Below are 13,811 nucleotides of genomic sequence, written 5' to 3'. Positions count from 1 at the left end.
CGGTTCCATCAAATTCCAAAGGTTTGCAGGCAGTGAATTCTTTGTAGGTGCATCCTACACGATTTCCGGTACTGCTAGATCCAAGGTTATTGTTGGTATGTAGCGCAGCCTGTACTGCGGCTATGTTTGAAGCTAGAAAAGTACGGAATTCCTCTTCATTCATATTCATGGTGTGTCGCGTAGTCGGTGCCATTTCCTTCAAAATAGTCAAATGGAACAAGTTAATCATACAGAATATTAAGAGTAGTTAATAGTATTTCGTAGCATAATATGAACTCATTTATAAAAGCTTTTTCTTCATATTAGCGTTTTATAAGTTTAAATTCGGGTAGTACCTACCCGTTAAGTTCATACTTAGTAGCTAATATACAATTCAACTACTACAATTCTATATGAAAAACTGATTATAATAATATTTCGCGTTCAAACTTTTATACAATATTTTACAAACTTACAATACCGCTTATTTTACATAAAGCATGAAATATAGCACACAATAAATTTGATACAAGATAGTTGTGAAGATAATTCTAGCTAGTACACAAGTCGTTCAGCAAAGGCAATAAAGACACGTAATTCATACGTCCAGAAACAAGTCATGCATTCTGGTTTTACTAGGACTACTTCCCATCCTTGGTCTTGTGGAACATAACCGTTATGGCCATTGATAAGACAGCGTGTTGTAACGTCGTCAAAGGGATGAGGGTTACGTAATGTCCAACAGTCCCGTAACAATCTAAAAACCTCATTTCTTACCCCAATTACCGACTCCGTCACTTGTGGAAACGTTTTGTTTAATAGTTGTAGCCCGATGTTCTTGTTCTCACTTTGGTGAGAAGCGAACATTACTAATCCGTAAGCATAAGATGCTTCTTTATGTTGCATGTTAGCCGCTTTTTCTAAATCACGAAGTCCAATATTCGGATATATTGAGTCAAAATAATTTCTTAACCCGTTGCGTAAAATAGCATTTGGGTTCCCCGCAATATATGCGTCAAAGTAAACACATCGTAACTTATGGGTTTCCCAATGTGATATCCCCCATCTTTCAAACGAAAGTCTCTTATAAACCAAGACATTCTTGGAACGTTCTTCGAATGTCTTACAAACTGATCTCGCCTTAAATAGCTGTGCCGAGGAATTCTGACCGACTCTAGACAAGATTTCATCAATCATGTCTCCGGGTAGGTCTCTTAAAATATTGGGTTGTCTATCCATTTTGTGTTTTTAAACTGTAAAATAGACAAGAGTTAGATTCATAAAAAAATACTTATTAATACAAGCAATTTTTACATATATCATAAAGCATAAGCACACTATATTACATATATTACACCACACGAATACAACTATCTTATTCCAACTCGCTCGTTTCTTCTTCTTCGGTTTTGGTTCGTTTTGCCAAGTTTCTAGGGATATATGATGTTCCCCTAATACTAACTGTCGTTTTCCACAATGGTTTAGAAAAACCTGGTGGTTTAGAGGTTCCCGGGTCATTGTTACAACTTAAGGACTTCGGGGGTTGACGATACATATAAAGTTCATCGGGGTTGGAATTAGATTTCTCTATTTTTATGCCCTTTCCCTTATTATTATTTTTTACCTTTTTAAATTCAGTTGGGGTAATTTCTATAACATCATCGGAATTCTCGTCGGAATCCGATTCATCGGAGAATTGGTAATCCTCCCAATATTTTGCTTCCTTGGCGGAAACACCATTGACCATAATTAACCTTGGTCGGTTGGTTGAGGATTTTCTTTTACTTAACCGTTTTATTATTTCCCCCACCGGTTCTACTTCTTCATCCAGTTCCGATTTTTCTTCCGGTTCCGATTCTTCTTCCGGTTCCGACTCTTCTTCCGGTTCCTCTTCGGGAACTTGTGAATCAGTCCACGAATCATTCCAATTTACATTTGACTCTTCATTATTATTAGGTGAGTCAATGGGACTTGTTCTAGAGGTAGACATCTATCACATAATATCAAACACGTTAAGAGATTAATATATCACATAATATTCACATGTTAAAAATATATAGTTTCCAACAAAATTTGTTAAGCAATCATTTTTCAAGTAAACACGGTCGAAGTCCAGACTTACTAATGCATCCTAACAAACTCGATAAGACACACTAATGCAAAATTCTGGTTCTCTAAGACCAACGCTCGGATACCAACTGAAATGTCCCGTTCTTATTGATTAAAAACGTTCCATATTAATTGATTTCGTTTCGAGGTTTTGACCTCTATATGAGATGTTTTTCAAAGGCTGCATTCATTTTTAAAAACAAACCATAACCTTTATTTCATAGATAAAGGTTTAAAAAAAACTTTACGTAGATTATCAAATAATGATAATCTAAAATATCCTGTTTACACACGACCATTACATAATGGTTTACAATACAAATATGTTACAACAAAATAAGTTTCTTGAATGCAGTTTTTACACAATATCATACAAGCATGGACTCCAAATCTCGTCCTTATTTAAGTATGCGACAGCGGAAGCTCTTAATAATCACCTGAGAATAAACATGCTTAAAAGGTCAACAAAAATGTTGGTGAGTTATAGGTTTAACCTATATTTATCAAATCATAATAATAGACCACAAGATTTCATATTTCAATACACATCCCATACATAGAGATAAAAATCATTCATATGGTGAACATCTGGTAACCGACATTAACAAGATGCATATATAAGAATATCCCCATCATTCCGGGACACCCTTCGGATATGATATAAATTTTGAAGTACTAAAGCATCCGGTACTTTGGATGGGGTTTGTTAGGCCCAATAGATCTATCTTTAGGATTCGCGTCAATTAGGGTGTCTGTTCCCTAATTCTTAGATTACCAGACTTAATAAAAAGGGGCATATTCGATTTTGATAATTCAACCATAGAATGTAGTTTCACGTACTTGTGTCTATTTTGTAAATCATTTATAAAACCTGCATGTATTCTCATCCCAAAAATATTAGATTTTAAAAGTGGGACTATAACTCACTTTCACAGATTTTTACTTCGTCGGGAAGTAAGACTTGGCCACTGGTTGATTCACGAACCTATAACAATATATACATATATATAAAAGTATGTTCAAAATATATTTACAACACTTTTAATATATTTTGATGTTTTAAGTTTATTAAGTCAGCTGTCCTCGTTAGTAACCTACAACTAGTTGTCCACAGTTAGATGTACAGAAATAAATCAATAAATATTATCTTGAATCAATCCACAACCCAGTGTATACGTATCTCAGTATTGATCACAACTCAAACTATATATATTTTGGAATCAACCTCAACCCTGTATAGCTAACTCCAACATTCACATATAGAGTGTCTATGGTTGTTCCGAAATATATATAGATGTGTCGACATGATAGGTCGAAACATTGTATACGTGTCTATGGTATCTCAAGATTACATAATATACAATACAAGTTGATTAAGTTATGGTTGGAATAGATTTGTTACCAATTTTCACGTAGCTAAAATGAGAAAAATTATCCAATCTTGTTTTACCCATAACTTCTTCATTTTAAATCCGTTTTGAGTGAATCAAATTGATATGGTTTTATATTGAACTCTATTTTATGAATCTAAACAGAAAAAGTATAGGTTTATAGTCGGAAAAATAAGTTACAAGTCATTTTTGTAAAGGTAGTCATTTCAGTCGAAAGAACGACGTCTAGATGACCATTTTAGAAAACATACTTCCACTTTGAGTTTAACCATAATTTTTGGATATAGTTTCATGTTCATAATAAAAATCATTTTCTCAGAATAACAACTTTTAAATCAAAGTTTATCATAGTTTTTAATTAAATAACCCAAAACAGCCCGCGGTGTTACTACGACGGCGTAAATCCGGTTTTACGGTGTTTTTCGTGTTTCCAGGTTTTAAATCATTAAGTTAGCATATCATATAGATATAGAACATGTGTTTAGTTGATTTTAAAAGTCAAGTTAGAAGGATTAACTTTTGTTTGCGAACAAGTTTAGAATTAACTAAACTATGTTCTAGTGATTACAAGTTTAAACCTTCGAATAAGATAGCTTTATATGTATGAATCGAATGATGTTATGAACATCATTACTACCTTAAGTTCCTTGGATAAACCTACTGGAAAAGAGAAAAATGGATCTAGCTTCAACGGATCCTTGGATGGCTCGAAGTTCTTGAAGCAGAATCATGACACGAAAACAAGTTCAAGTAAGATCATCACTTGAAATAAGATTGTTATAGTTATAGAAATTGAACCAAAGTTTGAATATGATTATTACCTTGTATTAGAATGATAACCTACTGTAAGAAACAAAGATTTCTTGAAGTTGGATGATCACCTTACAAGATTGGAAGTGAGCTAGCAAACTTGAAAGTATTCTTGATTTTATGTAACTAGAACTTGTAAAATATATGAAGAACACTTAGAACTTGAAGATAGAACTTGAGAGAGATCAATTAGATGAAGAAAATTGAAGAATGAAAGTGTTTGTAGGTGTTTTTGGTCGTTGGTGTATGGATTAGATATAAAGGATATGTAATTTTGTTTTCATGTAAATAAGTCATGAATGATTACTCATATTTTTGTAATTTTATGAGATATTTCATGCTAGTTGCCAAATGATGGTTCCCACATGTGTTAGGTTACTCACATGGGCTGCTAAGAGCTGATCATTGGAGTGTATATACCAATAGTACATACATCTAAAAGCTGTGTATTGTACGAGTACGAATACGGGTGCATACGAGTAGAATTGTTGATGAAACTGAACGAGGATGTAATTGTAAGCATTTTTGTTAAGTAGAAGTATTTTGATAAGTGTCTTGAAGTCTTTCAAAAGTGTATGAATACATATTAAAACACTACATGTATATACATTTTAACTGAGTCGTTAAGTCATCGTTAGTCGTTACATGTAAATGTTGTTTTGAAACCTTTAGGTTAACGATCTTGTTGAATGTTGTTAACCCATTGTTTATTATAACAAATGAGATGTTAAATTATTATATTATCATGATATTATGATATATAATATATCTTAGTATGATGTATATACAGTTAAATGTCGTTATAACGATAATCGTTACATATATGTCTCGTTTCGAAATCATTAAGTTAGTAGTCTTATTTTTACATATGTATTTCATTGGTAATACACTTAATAATATATTTACTTATCATTTAACATAATTAACCAAGTGTTTCAATATCTTAATATGATTCATATGTACCTAGTAAGACGTTGTTATAACGATAATCGTTATATATATCGTTTTCGAGTTTCTTAAATTAATAGTCTCATTTTTATGTATATAACTCATTGTTAAAATACCTAATGAGATACATACTTATAATAAAAACATGTTAACTATATATATAACCATATATATGTCATCGTATATTTTTTACAAGTTTTAACGTTCGTGAATCACCGGTCAACTTGGGTGGTCAATTGTCTATATGAAACATATTTCAATTAATCAAGTCTTAACAAGTTTGATTGCTTAACATGTTGGAAACATTTAATCATGTAAATATCAATCTTAATTAATATATATAAACATGGAAAAGTTCGGGTCACTACAGTATATACACTCCAATGATCAGCTCTTAGCAGCCCATGTGAGTCACCTAACACATGTGGGAACCATCATTTGGCAACTAGCAAGAAATATCTCATAAAATTACAAAAATATGAGTAATCATTCATGACTTATTTACATGAAAACAAAATTACATATCCTTTATATCTAATCCATACACCAACGACTAAAAACACCTACAAACACTTTCATTCTTCAATTTTCTTCATCTAATTGATCTCTCTCAAGTTCTATCTTCAAGTTCTAAGTGTTCTTCAAAAATTCCAAAAGTTCTAGTTTCATAAAATCAAGAATACTTCCAAGATTGCAAGTTTACTTCCAAGTTTTCTAAATCCATTCCAAGTAATCATCCAAGATCAAGAAACCTTTGTTACTTACAGTAGGTTATCTTTCTAATACAAGGTAATAATCATATTCAAACTTTAATTTAATTTCTATAACTATAACAATCTTATTTCGAGTGGAAATCTTACTTGAAATTGTTTTCGTGTCATGATTCTGCTTCAAGAACTTTCAAGCCATCCAAGGATCCTTTGAAGCTAGATCCATTTTTCTCATTTCCAGTAGGTTTATCTAAGGAACTTGATGTAGTAATGATGTTCATAACATCATTCAATTCATACATAAAAAGCTGTCTTATTCAACGTTATAAACTTGTAATCACTAGAACATAGTTTAGTTAATTCTAAACTTGTTCGCAAATAAAGTTAATCCTTCTAAGTAGACTTTTAAAATCAACTAAACACATGTTCTATATCTATATGATATGCTAACTTAATGATTTAACCCGGAAACACGATAAACACCATAAAACTGGATATACGCCGTCGTAGTAAAACCGGGGGCTGTTTTGGTTGGGATAATTAAAAGCTAAGAAGAACTTTGATTTAAAAGCTATACTTCTGGAAAAATGATTTTTCTTATGAACATGAAACTATATCCAAAAATCATGGTTAAACTCAAAGTGAAAGTATGTTTTTCAAAATAGTCATCAAGATGTCGTTCTTTCGACGGAAATGACTACCTCTTTCAAAAACGACTTGTAACTTGTATTTCCGACTATAAACTTATACTTTTTCTATTTAGATTCATAAAGTTAAGTTCAATACGAAACCATGGCCACTGGAATCACTGAAAACGGATTAGAAACGAAGAAATGGCGAGTAAAACAAGATTGATAAAAACTACTCATTTTACCTACGTGAAAGTTAGTAATAAATCTATTCCAACCATAACCTAATCAACTTATATTGTATATTATGTAATCTTGAGATACCATAGACACGTATACAATGTTTCGACCTATCATGTCGACCCATCTATATATATATTGCGGAACAACCATAGACACTCTATATGTGAATGTTGGAGTTAGCTATACAGGGATGAGGTTGATTCCAAAATATATATATAGTTTGAGTTGTGATCAATACTGAGATACGTATACACTGGGTCGTGGATTGATTCAAGATAATATTTATCGATTTATTTCTGTACATCTAACTGTGGACAACTAGTTGTAGGTTACTAACGAGGACAGCTGACTTAATAAACTTAAAACATCAAAATGTATTAAAAGTATTGTAAATATATTTTGAACATACTTTGATATATATGTATATATTGTTATAGGTTCGTGAATCAACCAGTGGCCAAGTCTTACTTCCCGACGAAGTAAAAATCTGTGAAAGTGAGTTATAGTCCCACTTTTAAAATCTAATATTTCTGGGATGAGAATACATGCAGGTTTTATAAATGATTTACAAAATAGACACAAGTACGTGAAACTACATTCTATGGTTGAATTATCGAAATCGAATATGCCCCTTTTTATTAAGTCTGGTAATCTAAGAATTAGGGAACAAACACCCTAATTGACGCAAATCCTAAAGATAGATTGATTGGGCCTAACAAACCCCATCCAAAGTACTGGATGCTTTAGTACTTTGAAATTTATATCATATCCGAAGGGTGTCCCGAAATGATGGGGATATTCTTATATATGCATCTCGTTAATGTCGGTTACCAGGTGTTCACCATATGAATGATTTTTATCTCTATGTATGGGATGCGTATTGAAATATGAAATCTTGTGGTCTATTGTTACGATTTGATATATATAGGTTAAACCTATAACTCACCAACAATTTTTTGTTGACGTTTTAAGCATGTTTATTCTCAGGTGATTATTAAGAGCTTCCGCTATCGCATACTTAAATAAGGACAAGATTTGGAGTCCATGCTTGTATGATATTGTGTAAAAACTGCATTCAAGAAACTTATTTTGTTGTATCATATTTGTATTGTAAACCATTATGTAATAGTCGTGTATAAACAGGATATTTTAGATTATCATTATTTGATAATTTACGTAAAGATTTTTAAACCTTTATTGATGAAATAAAGGTTATGGTTTGTTTTAAAATGAATGCAGTCTTTGAAAAACGTCTCATATAGAGGTCAAAACCTCGCAACGAAATCAATTAATATGGAACTTTTTTAATCAATAAGAACGGGACATTTCACTAACAAGGCTGTATTTTTACATTTTCAAATAGTGATCGAATTCGAGGGTTGGCTAAAAAGTGAAGAACATAGTACAGCGTAAAAAAATATAAATAAATACTATATCTGTTTAAAAATTGATAATTGATGAGAGGAATTCGACTGAATTTGTTTAACAAATGAAATGATGGATTTATAATGGATTAAGAGTCGATAGAAAACAATTTAAAAACCCGTAGATGAAATAAATATATACAGCACGATTTGAATAAATAATAAAAAAATAGAAAGCAGAGATATACAAAAAAAATAAAGCTGGATGATCAGATCACGTTTAAAAAATTAAAAAAAATCAGTACATATCTTTTGACTTTTAAATTTTATTTTTTAATAGATATTAATAATTAATATTTATAATAATAATACTAATACTAATAATAATTATATTAATAATAATAATACTTTTAATATTATTAAGAGTAATAAAAATACTAATAATAATATAATAGAGTTAATAATAAATATTAATCATAATAATTATAATAATAATAATTAATATCAAGTTTAATAATGATATTAATAATAATATGTTAATATTAATAACAATAATAATTTTAATAAAAATGTTAAATTATCATTATTAAAAATGATAACTATATAATGTTAATAATAATAATATTAGTAACAATAATACTAATACTACTATTATTAGTAATAGTTGTAATAATAATACTTGGTAATGATGAGTGATATATAAAAAATGATATTAATAATAATATTAATATAATGAATTGATACTAATGCATAATTATTTATGAAGGATTGTTCGTGAATCGTCGGAATCATATAGAAGTTAAATGAATTCATGAAAAGATTTCGTTTAAATTAACTCGGAAATTTCCGGGTTATCACAGTATCCCCCTGTTAATAGAAATTTTGTCCCGAAATTTAGTTGTTGCCATCAGTCGGCGTTGGTTGTAAACAGGTGAGGATATTTACATTTTATTTGGTCTTCACGTCCCCATGTATATTCGGGGCCTTGCGTGAATTCCAACATATAGAATATTGTTTTGTTTCAAGCGTTTAAATCATACAATCCATAAATTCTACATGTTCTTTGATGAAGTGAATTTTATCATTAATGCGGTGGTTATCTAAAGATTAACAAGAGTGTCATTTGACTAGGTTATCCTCGGAAGGGATGATGGTGCTATACAAGCATTTTAGTAAACTGAACACATGAAATGTGTTATGAATAGTATTGAGCTCATTTAAAACTTTGAACATTTATGCCACAATATTAGGGCAGACAAAACAGAGAGGAGTTCGTGAAAATCACGGTCATGAAATTTGATAGAGATAGTCATTATTTACAACAAGAATATTTTAATGATGAATATGAGTTAAAAATAGAGTTTTATCATCGTTGAGTAATGTGAAAAAAATGATTTGATTATAGGAAGAGTATAAGCGAAGCTATCACAAAAGAGTGAAATGTGGAAATATCTGTTTGCTTTAACTTTTGACGTAGTCACGATTGATTTCCAGAATTCAAGGGATTAAAGGAAATCTTCGTAATCTATAAGATTTGATTCTCCAGTAATTAAGGAAATTAGGATTTTCTTTAATTAAATGCGGTGAATTGCCTCGACTACTGTGTCTGAAATTTTGCTATAAATTAGCTTCTTCCGTTTCATTACCTTCACCACTTCTATAATTTCTTCCTCAATTCATACTTTTAAAAGATTTGTTAATATGCTCAATCCAGTATTGATACTTGTTATTATATTGACCATATATACAGTCATTCTTCTTTTTCATTTACCACCAGAGGAATCTGTTTACTTCTACTATGCTCTTGGTTTTATAGTGTTTTTAGTTCTCCCGTGTCTTTATATTGCTATACGCATTGATATACACGGTTTGTAATTTCTGTGTTGTTATCGGGCTTTATATTTTCCCTTATATGTCGGAGCTCTTTGCCTTTTTATTCTCTTCTTGACTCTAAGTAAAGCGAGTAATGGTCCAGAATTTGTAGGTATGAAGTTTCGAATGAACCTAATGTTCTAAGTAGAACGGAACGTAATATCATGATTTGATTTGTTAATTACCAGAATTACTGAGAATAGAACTATCAAGAATATATTTTCTTGATATGTTCAGAGGTTAAGTAGAATGTAAGAGTCGTGTAACATGGCAAATGATGATTATAAAGTCTATGAATCATCATCTTCCATTAAAAATTTAGCATGACTTACTGTAATATAATCACGTTAGCCTGAAGTCATTATATTATATTAACTCATGCTTCAATTCCCAACACTTCTTCAAAACATTTATAATTTAAACTTGAATTTTACAGAATATAGAAACTAAAATAGTTACCTTTATGATGTGATAAAGATATCGCAAAGAGATAATTAATTGCAACAAGAATCGTTATGAAGATATCTTCAGAAATATAGAGGATATTTATAACGAAAGATACGATGATATCTTAAAATTTTCTAAGATCAAATGATAATGAGGAAAATCTCCTGTAAGGATTTAGAATACTTAAAGAGATCTTTTGTGGTTTTCATTAAAAATCGAATCATCTAGATTCTTGGATTATAGTTTTAGTCCTTGTGATTTGTCCACAGCTTCCTTCATGGTTTGTTCAATCTGCTTTCCAGTATCAAATTTTCCATTGAGCGTTTCTATTACCCCATTCTTTGTCATCAAACTCTTGGTCATTTAGGCCATCTACAATTTTGTTGTTTCCTCTGCATTTAATGCAGCCATATTTGAATCATCGGTTATCAATCCGAGATGGCTTCAAGAAATTTTATTTTTAGATGATTAAACGCTAATTGTGATTGTCAAGATATAAAGGATGTTTTTAAGAATTTTGAATTTGAATGTTGAACGCAGGATGTAAGCGTCAACATACATATAATGTTCTAGAATTTTGAGCTTGAAGCGTTTAAGCGTAAGATGTATCCATCAATGGTAAGTTCGGTGGTTTGATGTGATAATTCATCATAGAATACGAATGAATATAATTCATGAATGTAGTGATCTTTAGGAGGATAACACCTGCTAAAGCTTTACTTTGATTCTGATATGTCAAAATCCGAATATGTAATTGAATTTGTATGAAATTGATTGTTCTTTGGTGAACGGATACATATATCTTGTGAATGTAAGTAGGATAGTTACTGATTATTGAATCAGAATTGAAGAATGTACAATGTAACATATTAATGTGAGATATAAATATTTCTCGAGTATTACCTACCCGTTAAATATTTTCACAATTAACAGTTTGTACAAAAGAGAAGATATACGTTCATATATGTATTCTGCAGATATAATATAGATTTAATGAGTTAATATAATATTAAACCCATTTGATTTGCGGTTGAAACGAGAATAAATAATCTCCAAAACCTTAGAGATTTCATAATTGTCGCGAAATATTTCGCTAATGAAGTTATGAATCAATACTTCATCGTTCATTATTATTGATATACCTCAGTATATGATGTTGGTGCTCATGAAATTCTTATGAAATTCATAAGGCACGAATGATGTTTTCTAGAAAGTTTCGAGTACATCGAAAATGAAAGTATACAATCAATCATGTATTTGAGTAATACACTTTGTTTATTATGAAATGGAGTTTATTATGTTGAAGCAGTGATTTACTGTTGTTAAGTCATTAAAGAATGATGTACATCATAGCATATTAGTGATATGAATTAACCAAGTAGTACATACTAGTTAAGATTCACACGTAATAGCTTAGTACGAAAGATTTATTATTGTTCCAAACCATATATATATATATATATATATATAAAGTATACATATATAATTCTTCAGGAAGAATGAGTCAATACATCTTAACTCATTATTACTAATATTCCTTGGTATCTATGGGGCGTATGATGTTGATGTTTGAGGCGTAGAATGCAGATGTTGTTGGTGAAGCTGATGTTGTTGGTGGTGATGCTGATGGTACTGGTGGTGCTGGTGTGATGACCCGGAAATTTTCGACCAAATTTAAACTTTAATCTTTATATGATTCTGACACGATAAGCAAAATCTGTAATGTTGAGTCTCGAAAGTTTGAAATCTATATTCATGTAATCAATCACCCTTTGACTATACTTGACGATTCACGAACAATTAATTGTAAATGAATAGGTGTATATATATATATATATATATATATATATATATATATATATATATATATATATATATATATATAGTTATAAATATTATTATAAGAATGAATAAATATTATAATTTAGTTGTAATTTAAATGTCATTAGTTATTATGATTTAAAATATCATTATTAATAATTATCATTATCCATGTTATTAATATTATTTATTCATCATCATTATTAAATTAAAATAAGTATTATTTTAAAACTATCATTTATATTTTTATTTCTAATATTATCATTATTAAAAATTATGATTTTTGTATTAATACAAGTATTAATAATATTAGTATTATTTTGATATTATTATCATTATTAGTATATTTATTATAAATTCTATTATTATTACCAATTTATTTACAAGTATTATAATTAACTATACATTTATTAAATACTAATATTATGTTTAAAGAATCAGATACAGGATCAAATATTGTTACACATCACAATCTGTTAATTTTTTCTTTCTTCTTGATTGATATTCCTGTCTGATTACTTCCTATACATCCATATCACTCGTACAAATCCGTTAGCTGTCCCTATCTTCTTTATATTTTTTTTTTGTTGTCTTCTCTTTGGCTGGAATAAGATTGTCGACTGCAACCAATCTATACAACAAACAATAAATTTTGTTACTGCGTAACTCAAACAAATCCCTTATTATGATTCCTTATCTCTTCTATTTAACTTACATATATACTGTCATATATATACATGCGTAATTTGAGACCTATACACATACATGACTGATGTAACATCCCGCATTTTTCCGTTAAATTATTTTAACGCCCGTCTTTTTATTTTAATAATATCCTCAGTATCTCGATTCGTATCCTCCATTAGCTTACATTCTTAAAATATTTTCGTCATTGGATTATAACATCTCTCGTTCTCTCGTGTAATTTAAAATATTCGTTCGGTTAATTCCCGCACCCGATTACAAACTTGAGGGACTAAACTTGCCAAAGTGTCAAAGATTTGACTAGGTCAAAGGAGTCAAACACCACCTCCTCCATTCATTATTTTTATTTTCATTTTCATTTTCTTCTCATACTTTCACATTTTCTCTAAATTCTCCAAACAAAGAATTCATCATCCATTCATGATCTAGCAAGTGTTTCACAAAACAAATTACATATTTGGAATCCTCTCTTCATCCTCTTCGACTTGATACCAATTTCATCTCATTTGGGTAACTTTCTAAAATCACTAGATTTTGTGTTCTTGATGTTTTTGAATTATAAAAGTGTTAATTAGTGTCTATGGCTCGTGTATAACATGAATATATGTTTTGTTTGTTCGATTTGTTGATTTGAGTAACTAGTTTGAACACTTGAAAATGGGTTTGCTTAATCTTTGATTTTGGAAGATTAAAGGTTGTTAAATTGTTAAAGTTCATGTTTTAATTGTGTTACTAGTATCACTAGCTTTGTTTTGATGCGTAGGTTGATTAAGAAAACTTCAA

The sequence above is a fragment of the Rutidosis leptorrhynchoides genome, chromosome 2 (assembly GCF_046630445.1).
Source record: "Rutidosis leptorrhynchoides isolate AG116_Rl617_1_P2 chromosome 2, CSIRO_AGI_Rlap_v1, whole genome shotgun sequence".
NCBI classification, from domain to species: Eukaryota; Viridiplantae; Streptophyta; class Magnoliopsida; order Asterales; family Asteraceae; genus Rutidosis; species Rutidosis leptorrhynchoides.
The sequence above is the reverse complement of the archived record's forward strand: the minus strand, read 5'-3'. Positions refer to the sequence as shown.